We start from the raw sequence: 13,030 nt of genomic DNA, 5'->3' as shown, positions 1-13,030 counted from the left end.
CTTTGAAGATAGAAAACCCTACCCCCTATCTGTCCCGAAGCCCCTTTACTTTGTTCCTTTGCCCTTGTAAAACGTCTGTGCATTTTTGGCCTACATCAGCTCCCATCTTTCACTCGGGGCTGCGGGGTTTTGTGAGACACGAGTCCCCCCATATGCCACCAGCTTAATCAATAAACTCCAATAAATTTGGCTATGTCTGGATGTCTTCTTATTTCTCACTGAGTAGACTATAACAGCATGACAGTTAAGGCTGCTAGATCTCACATGGCTGACCCTGTGGTGTGAGTCCTGGACCTGGTGGCATGAAAGTCATGCCAGCCATGTGTCCATGTGTTTGTGTATGTGTGCCCAAAATCTCAGCAGGAGAATGGAAAAGGGGTTGAGGCATGGCTTTTCACCCTGGTTGGTGATTTCTAACTTTTCTCTCTCTCTCTCTGGCAAGTGTACACACTCTGTAGGAAAAAAAAAAAGCCTCTGGAAGTAAAACTAGGCAAAAGCCACCTCAACCAAATTTGCCAAGTGTATTAAGAATTGCTGGCTAGGCACTGCTTCCTTTGTCTACATTTGCACTTACCTATAAACATAAACCTTTGTTTATTGGACACTACTGTCATAAGAAAATAACATAAGGTACAGTGGTTCAATTTCAACTTTATCTAAAAGAAATCAGTTATCAAAACTCCTACCTTCCATTTCCAAACTCATTTTAGCTAGTTGTGCTATTACAAGCAGGTCAACCTCTTGTAGTTTTATTTCTGAGCAATAGAAGTAACACCTGCTCCCCTACTTCACGTGGTGGCACTGAGGAACAAGCCAGATAGATGGGAACATTGGGATGAGAACATTCTTTCGTAAGAGACTATGATGACACAAAAATAAGATCTTGCTATAGTTATAATAATTTTAGTACAGTCGTAATAACAAGTCTAATTATTACTAATAGCAGTATCATAAGGAGTTTATTTTCACAATTTTACAATCCATAGAGTCTACAGACTCGTATTTTAATGAGCATTAAAGAGTCATCAATCTTTGTTCAACAACAGGCAGAGAGACGGGGGGAGAGGGTGATATAAAAAAGAAAGGGGCTGGCTGGTGGTGTGGTGGTTAAGGCACTGGATTCCCACATGGCCAACCACAGTTGGAGTCCTGGACTTCATGACTTGCTTTCTCTCTTTTTGTCTGTCCGTCTCTTTCTGGTGAGCACATGTGCCCTGCAGTAAATTACAAATATAATAATAAATTTAAAAATTAAATAATAATTAATAATAAATAATTCTGTAAAAAAAAGAAAGAAAAGTAAAAGGAGGAGGTGGAGAGGGAAAGGAAGAAGAGGAAGAAAGGAAAAAAGGGGGAAGAGAGCAGATGGAGAGCAAGGGGCAGAGGAAGCAAGAAAAGAGTAGAAAGGAGGAAAAAGAACAGGCTTCCTTTACTATCTCCCCCTTTATTAGTTACTGAGATGGGGATCCAGGAGAGTTTTCCCTGGAAGACCAGTGAAATCTAGCCAGACTGAACAATCTACTAATCCATCGTACAGGATAGGTTCTGATCTTCACACATGGCATCTGGAGAATGAGATACTGAAGAAAGCAGTTTTGATGGCGAAAGCAAAACAAAACAAAATTGTAAATGATCAAGGAAATATCTGGCTCAGTGGAGAGCTGCTACTTACCTAAGAGTCAACTTTGGGGAAATAAATGTTTATAGCTGCATTTTTATTTATTTATTTTTTTGGAGAGGTTTTTGCTATAGGGCGCATGTGCTTGCCAGAACGACAGAGACAGACAGAGAGACAGAAAGCGAGAAATCACCCCCCAGGGGCAATGGCCACGCCGCAATCCCTTCTCCTCCATTCTCCTCTCGGGATCTTGGGCACGCATGCACATGCGCCCGGCGTGAGTTTAAGTCACCAGGTCCAAGACCTGAACCGCGGTAGAGCACATGGGAGTCCAGCGACATAGCCATTATGCTACTTGCTACAGCTGCATTTTTTAAAACTGTAAATAAAACAGCTTTTTAAAATTAAGTCCTTTGGGAGAAATGCATATATATTTGCAATACATGTTACCTACTCAACTGAATAAAAAATGTCCATGAGTAAATTAGCACACAGCTTCTTGGGCTCTTAATTGTTAATATCTAAGTATAACTGAAAAGTAACAAAGCTGTTACAGTTTGGACTTTTTGTCTTTTGATGAGCAGCATGGGGAAACTGGCATGGTGATGACAGTTGGATTCAGAAAAGGAGAATAAAGCTGAAAGAGGGGCGGGACATAAACACTTTAAAATATAATAGTAATTGAGAGATTCAAATTTTCTTTTTTCAACTGCCAGAGGGTGTGTGTGCTCACTAGGAGACAGAGAGAGAGTGGGAAAGCACCCTCGAATGGTTTATGGTCAAGCTTCAATTCCTTCTCTTCCATTTCTCCATTCTGTCAGGATTTGGGGCTCATGCTGGTGTAAGATTCCAACCACAGCTGACCATGTGTGATCTGGCTCTCCCAACCATTAGGCTATTCAAAGAGATTCAAAATTTTTTCTTTCTCTCTTTTTCTTTCTTTCCTTTTTTTTAAAAAAAATTTTTGAGATGTTTTTGCTATAGGAAACGTGCACTCGCTAGAAAGACAGAGAGAGACAGAGAGACAGAAAGCAAGAAATCACCCCCCAAGGGGGATGGCAACACTGCAATCCCTTCTTCTCCATTCTCCTCTCGGGATCTTGGGCACACACGCACATGTGCCTGGCGTGAGTTTAAGCCACCAGGTCTGGAACCCAAACCACGGTCAACTACATAGGAGTCCAGCGACATAGCTATTACACCAACTGCTGGTCCCCTTTCTTTCTTTTTTTAAGAGAGATTTTTTACTGTAGGATGCTTGTGCTCACCAGAGAGACAGAAGATAGAGAGACATAAAGCAAGAAATCACCCCCTGGGAGGATGGCCACACAATCCCTTCTCCTCTATTCTCCTCTAGGGATTTTGGGCACATATGTACATGCACCCAGAGTGAGTTTTATTTTATTTTTTAAATTACATTTAATCACATATATCTTTATAGTGTATAACATTTCTTATTCTAGCACAATTACCATGCATGTCAGTCAAGACAAAGACATTACTATCCACATCATCATCAAATAGCTTTTCATTTTTTTCAGATTATGATTATTATTATTTATTCTCATTTTTTTAAACATTCAATCACTATATATCATTTGGCTTATAAAGAGAATTTATCCAACATAAAATACTTCTCAGACCAGTCCAATTGAGAATAGTATACATCTTTTTAATTTTTTTTCATTTTTTTGGAGAGGTTTTTGCTATAGGGCATGTGTGCTCGCCAGAAAGACAGAGGGACAGAAAGAGAGAAATCATCCCTTCAAGGGTGATGGCCATGCTGCGATCCCTTCTCTTCCATTCTTCTCTCAGGATTTTAGGCACATATGCACATATGCTCTGCATGAGTTTAAGCCACCGGGTTCGGGACTTGAACCACAGTCGACTATATGGGAGTCCAGTGACATAGTCATTACACCAACTATACATGTAATCAACAACAGGTAGTAAACCATTTCTATGTCCCACAAATGTCATGCCTCTCTAGTCTCTGTTCTCGTGCTATCCTTCTCCATACTCTTCCCTACTCCCCCATTCCACACTGTCTTCAGCACCCATAACTATTGTCACTGGTTTCATGCCCTCCAATATTTCATTTTCTGCCACAGAGTACAGACAGTTGGTATATATTAAATGGATACATACAATATCTTTCTTTCATAGCCTGGTTTGCTGCACTTAGCAAAAGAACTTCCATATTCAACCACTTTCTAACAAAAGCCAGGGTCTTGTTTTTTATGACTGAACAGTATTCCAGAGTAGACGTGCCACACTTTTTCAATCCATTCATCTGTTTGTGGACATTTGGGTTGGTTCCATGTCTTAGCAACTATGAATAATGTTGCAATAAATATTGATGTTCACGCACTTTTCCTACTGAGCATTCCCCTGTCCTTTGTGTTCATTCCCAGATGTGGGATTGTTGGATCAATTTTGATCCAACAACTGACAGTTCTTTCTGTAGGTCTTTGAGGAACCTCCATATTGTTTTCCACAGTTGCTGGACTAATTTACATTCCCAACAGTGTAGGAGAGTTCTCCTTTCATCACAACCCAACCAACACTTACCACTTTTTTTATTTTTAATCTTCGCCATTCTGGCAGGGGTTAGGTGGTATCTCATTATGGTTTTAATCTGCATATCCCTTGTGATGAGGGATGTTGAACATTTTTTCATATGTTCTGGCTGTTCATATGTCTTCCTTAGAGATTTTTGTTCAGCTCATTTTCCTATCTTTTAATTAGGTTAATAATTTTTTTTCAGGTAAGCAACTGAATTCTCTGTGCATTCTGGTTATTAGTCCCTTATCTGAAGCATAGTTTACAAAAATATTCTCCCATTCTGAGGGTTGACAATTTATACTAATTACTGTGCCCTTTCCAGTGCAGAAACTTCTTAATCTGATATAGTCCCACTTGTCTATTTTAGGGATTACTGCCCATGCTCTGGGTGTCTTATTTAAGAAGTCTTTGCTTACTGCAATGTCTCCCAGAATTTCCCGAGTGTTTTCCACCAGTAGTTTTATAGTTTGAGGTCTTAGGTTCAGATCTTTGGTCTATTTTGAGTTGATTTTATTAATGGTGAAAGATGGGGATTCAGTTTCATCTTTATGCAGGTGGAGACCCAGTTTTTCCAACACCATTTACTAAAGAGGTTTTCCTTTTCCCAGTGGATTGACTGGTATCCTTTGTCAATAATCAGTTGGCTATAAGCTTTGGGGTTTATTTCTGAGGTCTCTGTTGTATTACATCGGTCCACCTGTTTTTGTGCCAATACCAGGCTGTTTTGGTTATCATAGCTTTATAGTATATTTTTAGTGAGATACCACCCACTCCACTCTTCTTGCACAGGATTGCTTTGGCAATATGAGGTCTTTTATGATTCCAGATAAATTCTATGATTGTCTTTTCTAGATCTGTAAAGAATGTCTCCAGTATTTTGATTGGAATTGTGTTAAATATGCAGATTAATTTGGGTAGAATTGCCATTTTGATTATATTAATTCTTCCAATCCAGGAACATGGGATGTCCTTCCACGTTTTTGTGTAATTTTCAATATCTTTTTAAAGATTTTCATAGTTTTCTTTGTAAAGGTCTTTGACTTTCTTAGTTAGGTTTATCCCTAGGTATTTTATACATTTTGTGGCTATGGTAAAAGGGATTCCTTTCTTCAGCTCTACTTCATTCAACTTGTTGTTCATATAAAGAAATGCTATAGATTTTTGGATGTTGATTTTCTGTCCTGCCACTTTACTGTATTCATTTATTACTTTGAAAATTTTTTTCCTGGAGACCTCTGGGACCCAGAGTGAGTTTTAAGCTGCTGGATCCAGGACTCGAGGTGTGGTTGACTACATGGGAGCCCAGCAATGTAACCATTACGCCATCTGCTGGTCCCAAGATTCAAATTTTCTATATTTCCTCTATCTTGAAAGAAATAGGGTTTAAATTTTATGGGATTTAACTATAATTTTTTTTCTAGAGTTTTTGGGCAGATGCAGAAAAACACCTTAAGATACACCCAGGTTGACCCATAGAGAAGCAAAACTCATTCCATTCTTATTTCTCTCTCTGTGCCTCTCTCACACACACATTCATTCACTTACATCATTAATTATTTTAGAGGTTTAATTTAAATTTATTTTTATTTCTCACATTTAAAAGTTTAGGATTATACTGCTTTTTGTGTTTTAGAAGGATGTTTAGGTGCAATGTTAAGGAAATTAATAATCTTTTACTTGCCAAGTGAGGTGAATTCTATCCCTAAGATTAATAGTTTATGCTTTTTTGTTGTCTTTTTTGTTTCTTTTTTGAGAGGATTTTGCCATAGGGTGCGTGTGCTCACCAGACAGACAGAGAGAGGCATAGAGACAGAAATGGAGAAATCCCCCCCCAGGGGGGATGGCCACACCGCAATCCCTTCTCCTCCATTCTCGTCTCTGGATCTTGGGCACGCACGCACACGCACCCGGCGTGGGTTTTAAGCCACCAGGTCCGGGACATGAACCATGGTCGACCACGGGGGAGTCCAGCGACATAGCCATTACGCTAACTGCTGGTCCCTTTTTTTGTTGTCTTAAATTATGCCATAAGGTGAGGAGATTTTACTTTTTATTTTATTTATTTATTTATTTATTTTTGGCTGCTTTTTCTAATTTGGTATAGGGCACACATGCTTTCCAGAGAGAGAGAAAGTGAGAAAGCACCCCCATGGGGGATGATCATACCACGATCCCTTCTCTTACATTTCTTCTTTCAGATTGTGGGCACACATGTTCCCACACCTGATAAGTTTTCTAAGCCACCAGGTCCAGAACTCAAATCAGTCAGTCAGTCAAGTGGGATCCAGCCACCTTAGCCATTATGCCACTGGCTTGCCCAATGAAGTTTTGCTTTTATTTTTAAAGTGTGTGTGTGTGTGTGTGTGTGTGTGTGTGTGTGTGTGTTGTGTGTGTGTGTCAGAGGGCACTTGTGCTCCCTGGGGTAGAGGGAAAGGTAAGAAATCACCCACAAGGGAGAAATGGCCACACAGCAATCCCTTATCCTCCATTCTCCTCTCTGGATTTTGGGCATACACATACACATGCCTAGTGTGATTTTCAAGCATCTTGTTCTAGGACTTGTCATTGGCCATCTGGGAATCCAGTGCCTTAAACACTACACTACTGCTGGTCTACCTCTCATTTCAATTTTCTAAAAATTATTTTATTTAATTTTATTTATCATCATTATGATTGCTTAATTTGCTATAGGGCAGTTGCACTTACCAAAGAGATAGAGATAGACAGAGAGAAAAAGAGAGAGAGAGAGAGCGAACAAGCCACCAGATTCAGGACTTGAACTGTGTTTGGCCATATGGGAGTCTGTCCATCTTAACCACCATATCACCTGCTGGCCCCTCTCATTTGAATTTAAGATGTAAACCCAGGATGTAGTCAAATACAAACATACACAAGGTTGAGAATTTACTAAAAACCAGTAAAAATAATTTTCTTTTATAAATTCATTACTTCTTTTTTTATATTTAAGAGATTTATTTTTATTTTATTTAATTAATTTATTTTTTAGTAAAGAGGAATATGTGGGGCAATGTCCATGGGAATGGGAGAACATTGTACAATAAGGAGCAATGAAGACAGCAGAGAGGTTAGGGAAAAGTAAGTAACCCAGATTATTTTTCCGTAATTTCCTGCAAGGCTGCATCCAGACAAAGTTGTGGAAAGAAAAATCATAGGTAACTTTGTTTTTGCAGGTTCTTTCTTCAGATGCCACCTCCCTTGCTTAATCTTAAATTACTATTAGGTTCTTTAAGTAATCTAATCATCCCAAAGGGCTACCTGCATCAGTAACTTTACTTTCTCCATACTCTAAAAGAATCTCAGGCTTGTCTTTCCCTTCTATTTTGATTTCATTGCCAGGGAACTTTGATCTGGTGCCTAGTGGTACAGATGCTACCGTATTGCTCTGATTGTACACCAGATGACCATATTATCTTTCTGCCCTAATCAGAGATAATCCATGAGAGCTTTCTGATATCTTTTACTCTATCTGGGTGTCAGCAACTTGTGTGAAGTTTAAACTATTACTTGAGGTAATAGCTTCTAAATCTGAACTTTTCTATGCCTGCATAATTACAGGAATCTCAAAAATTAACATGTCTGAAAAAGGAATTTACAGTCCCCTCCACCCCAAATGTTCTTCCTTTTGTACTGCTTATTTCTCAGTAGTTTAGGCTTCAAAACTGCTTGAATTTTAAATTCCTTCATTTATTCATATTTCTCCAATTCCTGCAACCATAATGAATCCCTCACTGTCTGCTGTACATCAGCCCTCTGCTTATATCTATAGTACGATATTAGGGATTAACCACCTTGTATATACTGATGGTCGCTTCTAAGGATGTATACACTTCTTCTGACAAAACCTCCAAGTCTTGAGCTATCTTCTCCTTGCTCTTTTATCTAGACCCTGGCATGGCAGATGCACATGGTGGGAGTAGGGTATCAGGCACCATAGGAATTGAAGTCTCTACTCAAGTATGATCTTCAATTTTATCTAGGCTCTCCCATGTGTCTTTCATTAGTGCTGTCTCTTTCCTCTTTGCAGCTATTCCAGTCATAAGTGCTCTGTTCCTCAGACACCCTGCCTTTGTCACCTGCCTGCCCTATTCTCAGGAAGTAGTCTTGTCTCCTATTTCAACCAGAAAAATTGACACCAAGAAAAAAATGCCCTTCCAAGAAAGTATTCATTAGGCAAGAGCTCTTTCTTTACCTGACTTCCATCCTGACTCTATTAGGCCTACTGTGTTTTCTTTCCATCTATAAAATTGAGATAAAATTAGTGTCTACCCTAAAGGGTAGTGTAAGGATTAAAGGGTTAAGCAGAACACTGCACCGGCCACCAATCCCAAGGGAGGATTCTCCTTCCTCAATTCATTTGACAGCAGGATCACAGAAACACACCTTTTCCCTAGATGAATTAACATCCTACAGAATTTATACTGGGAAACTTTGACCTAGCTGAATTGCCAAAGTGCCAGATTCCTTCAATCCGCATTCTTCTTTTCTCTTCTCCCCAAAGGAAAGTAACTAAAGTTAAGAATATTTCACAAGGCCTCTGGGAAATGCCCACTAGCTGTTTGAGGTTGGACAAATTCTCAGGAGAGCAACAGAACCAGATGCACAACTATTAAATGAGTCTAGTCACTTACCTAGTTCTAAGAGCTAGGAGTTTTGACTCACTGTAAAGAATTCTATGACATTACACTTAATCTTTTAGGGTGTGTGTGTATAATACTTTACAATTTTATCTTAGCTTTAAAAAACAGTTTCTATTTAATTTCCAATGTATCACTCTAAATACCCTAACTCTCCAGTTTAGGCTATCGTCAAAAGCTTTGCTTGAACTAATAAACAGTTATGAGTCATAAACTAAGAAGGGAAAAGTGAAAGATAGTGTAAAGCTTGATTAGTTTTCACTAATCATATTAAATATTTGTGTGCATTTGAACTGTAGCTGAAGTAAACTTATTTTCTCCTTAAGTGGATATACTTATGTCATGAAATAAAGTTCTTTGGTGCTATTTTTTGTCAAAAAGCCATATTAGTTGCTATCTGAGATAGGGGCTGAAGAATTAATTATGTACAATAAGAAAAGGACAAGAAATATGAGCAGCCATTAATGAAATAGGAAGCATATGAAGATACTTCAAAAGTTAGTGGAAAAACGGAGTAAAAATAGTTTATTTTGGTGTAAAATTTTTTGAAATTCATGCATAGTTTTTTCATAATACACATTTTCTATGAACTTCTTGAAGACTCTCTCATTTTATTGATTTGTTTTAGTGTATATATATGTATATATATATATACACACACACACATATACACACATATTACACACACACATATATACACATATGTGTGTATATGTATATATGTTGTGTGTGTATATATATATGTATATATACGTATATATATGTATATATACGTATATATACATATATATAAAGTTAAATTAAGGTTGTCCTTTCTATTCTTTTCTGGCACTAGATATTAGATTTACCCTTTCACTACTTTAAGAAAGTTTTGTTTATCAGCCAGGATATAAAACAGAATGAGAAATGACCACATGCATAGAGAGGATAATTTAACTTTTTTTTTTCTTTTTTTGGAGAGGTTTTTGCTATAGGGCGTGTGTGCTCGCCAGAAAGACAGAGAGAAACAGAGAGACAGAAATCGAGAAATCACCTCCCAGGGGGGATGGCCATGCTGCAATTCCTTCTCCTCCATTCTCCTCTTGGGATCTTGGGCATGCACGCACACACGCCCGGTGTGAGTTTTAAGCCACCGGGTCCGGGACGTGAACCGTGGTCGACTACATGGGAGTCCAGCGACATAGCCATTACGCTAACTGCTGGTCCTGAGGATAATTTAACTTTGAACACCACTTTCATATGCATTATTTCAATCTCAATTGACTGGAATAAAAGGTGAACAAGGGTTGAGAACTTTACCCAAAGGTGAACAAGATAAGAAAACAGAGAAAGTGAAAGCAAAAGTTTTGCCCAAGTTTTTTTTTTTTTTTTTTTTTTTTTAAGGTTTTCGTCATAGGGTGTGTGCACTTGCCAGAAAGAGAGAGAGAGACAGTAAGAGGGAAAGTGAGAAATCATCCCCCAGGGGAGATGGCTATGTCACAATCCCTTTTCTATTCTCCTTTCAGGATTCACACAGAAGAGCTCAGTGTGATTTTCAAGTTGCCAGGGCAGGATTCAAACTGTGGTTGGCCATGTGGGAGTCCAGGGCCTTAATCGCCATGACACTTGCTGGGTGCTTACCTAAGATTTTTAAGTGGCATGATAGGAACTACAATCCAGATCTTCTGACTCTATGTTCTTTCTCTGAAAGCAGGAGGTTTTTCTCTATGACTGAGAGGTATATACCACCAGGTCCTAAGCTAAATATATTCAGTAATTAAAAATACACAGTAGTCATTTCCATCCCCAACCCAATGTTTTTAGCTTTCAAGACCAACTGGTACTTAACAAAATTATTACCATTATTATTTTAATTTGCCAGAGGTCACATGAGGTCACTGGAGAGAGACAATAAGAGAGGGAAAGTGAGAAACATCCCTTATGGGGCAAGGTTGTGCTACAATCCCTTCTCCATTTCTCCCTCCTTTCAGGATTTTGGGTACACACTCACTCATGCCTGGCTTGTTTTTCAAGTCTCTGTGTCCAGGACTCAAACTATATACCATTGTTCCTGTGGGATCCAGCTGCCTTACACCAGGTCGTGGACTGGCCCTCTAACTAAATTATTTTATAAAATTTGGGGACAATACAACCGTAGTCCAGAACCCATTAAAAATAAAACAAAACAAAACAAAACACATGTTCGGCTGTGGTGGCACAGGCAATAAGAACACTGTTGCACAATGCTGGAAGTCATAGGAGAACGCTCTAAGTTCTGGTCCTGGGTCTACCTGAGTATGCTGGGCATGCTCATGGGTTCACCTGTGATCCTGGCTGGCCGCAGGGTGGAGGTGGTTGGAATCCAATGTGGACACCCTGTGGAGAGTGCCTCCTGCACATGAAGGAAATAAATAAATTTAAAACAATTACCTTTACAGGGTCAATTGTAATCACTTTTCCTTTCCTGTTGAGAGTGCTATGAGATTTCCCTTTAGTGTGTATAATCAAAGAGTGCTTTCCTATTAACCTTTATATTCATTTTAGATTGCATCTCTTTATTTATCTTTCTCTCATCTTGTCTCTATAAAATAAAGAACATCCTTCTTGTTACTTTTTGGTAATTCAGCCCAACTTACCAATTTTTCCTTTAGAGTCTTTCTCTTTTATTTATTTATTTATTTATTTAGCCAGGATCAGCAGATGGTATAATGGTTACATTGCTGGACTCCCATGTAGTCGACCACATTTCAAGTTCCGGACCTGGCAGCTTAAAATTTATGCTGGGCATTTGTGTGTGCCTGCTCAAAATCCCTAAAGGAGAATGGAGGCGAAGGAACTGTGGCATGGCTAGGAGGTAATTTCTTGCTTTCTGTCTCTCTGTTTCTCAGAAAAGTGCATGCATCCTATAGCAGACATCTGTCTTAAAAAACAAAAAATAAAAATAAAAATATTTTTGCTATAGGGCATGTGCACTCACCTGAGAGAGACAGAGACAGAGAGAGGGAAGGTGATAAATATCCCCCTCCCCCAGTAGGGTACGGCCACCTTGCAATCTCTTCTCCATTTTATTCCAGGGGTTTTGAGCACACACGCATATGTGCCCTGTGTGATTTTCAAGCTGCTGGATCTGGAATTCTAACCTTGATCAGCCATGTGGGAGTACTAAACTACTATGCCACCTGCTGGTCCCAGCCTTTCTCATTTTTAAAAGACTATACATTTTTATTTACTTACTTATTAAGTAATTAATTTTTCATTTGCCAGAGGTCACAGGCATTAAACAGAGAAAGACAGAGAGAGAGAGAGAGAGAGAGAGCAAGAAAGCAACCCCTCCCATGGAGCATAGTCACCACAATCCCTTCTCCTCCATGTCTCTCTCTTTTTGAATTCTAGGCAGAAATGTGCCCAAAGTGTTCTGGGACTCAAACTACAATGGTCAGCTGTCTGGGATCCAGCTGCCTTAACCATCATGCCACCGGTTGGCCTCACTTTTATTTTTTTTAATCCTGTTTGTGCAATAATTTTGTCACATGCTATCACAAAAACATCAAATTCGCTCTATTCCTTTTTTTTTTTTTTGGAGAGATTTTCGCTATAGGGCGTGTGTGCTTGCCAGACAGACAGAGAGAGACATAGAGACAGAAAGCGAGAAATCACCCCCCAGGGGGGATGGTCACACCGCAATCCCTTGTCCTCCATTCTCCTCTCGGGATCTTGGGCATGCATGCACACGCGCCCCGCGTGAGTTTTAAGCCACCGGGTGCAGGACGTGAACTGCAGTCGACTACGTGGGAGTCCAGTGACATAGCCATTAAGCTAACTGCTGGTTCCCAATTCCTTTTTCTTATGTACACATTAACTCCTAATCTTTTCATTCTAAAGCAGTAGTCCTCAAACTTTAATGCTTACCTGAATCCTCTCGGGTTGGATTGGTGGACCTTATCTTCATATTTCTGACTCAGTAGATACAGGATAGGATCCAAAAATTTATATTTCTTTTTCTTTTTTAGAGAGATTTTTGCTATAGGGTGCATGTACCTGCTGGAGAGACAGAAAAGACAGACAGATAAAGTGAGAAATCCACCCCACCCAGGGGGGGATGGCCACACCACAATCCCTTCTTCATTCTCTGCCTAGGATATTGGGCACACATGCACATATACCTGGCATGAGTTTCAAGCCGCTGAGTCTGGGACTTGAACTGTGGTCAGCC

At 39.4% G+C, this 13,030-nt stretch overlaps 1 long non-coding RNA gene across 1 annotated transcript in view; it reads right to left on the bottom strand.

The window, feature by feature from the left end:
- The window catches only part of LOC102475230 (uncharacterized), a 43,681-nt gene extending 30,838 nt beyond the window's left edge, over nucleotides 1–12,843 (bottom strand). The window contains exons 1-2 of the long non-coding RNA XR_335042.2: nucleotides 12,727–12,843; nucleotides 11,140–11,209 (exon numbers count right to left, since the gene is read on the bottom strand). This is a non-coding gene — a long non-coding RNA (uncharacterized LOC102475230). The remainder of the gene's footprint in view (nucleotides 1–11,139; nucleotides 11,210–12,726) is intronic.
- Between the last annotated feature and the right edge of the window lie 187 nt (nucleotides 12,844–13,030).

This window comes from Tupaia chinensis, unplaced genomic scaffold (assembly GCF_000334495.1).
Source record: "Tupaia chinensis unplaced genomic scaffold, TupChi_1.0 Scaffold000322_1, whole genome shotgun sequence".
Taxonomy (NCBI): Eukaryota; Metazoa; Chordata; class Mammalia; order Scandentia; family Tupaiidae; genus Tupaia; species Tupaia belangeri.
Note: the sequence above shows the minus strand (reverse complement) of the source record. Positions and strands in the feature narration are given on the sequence as shown.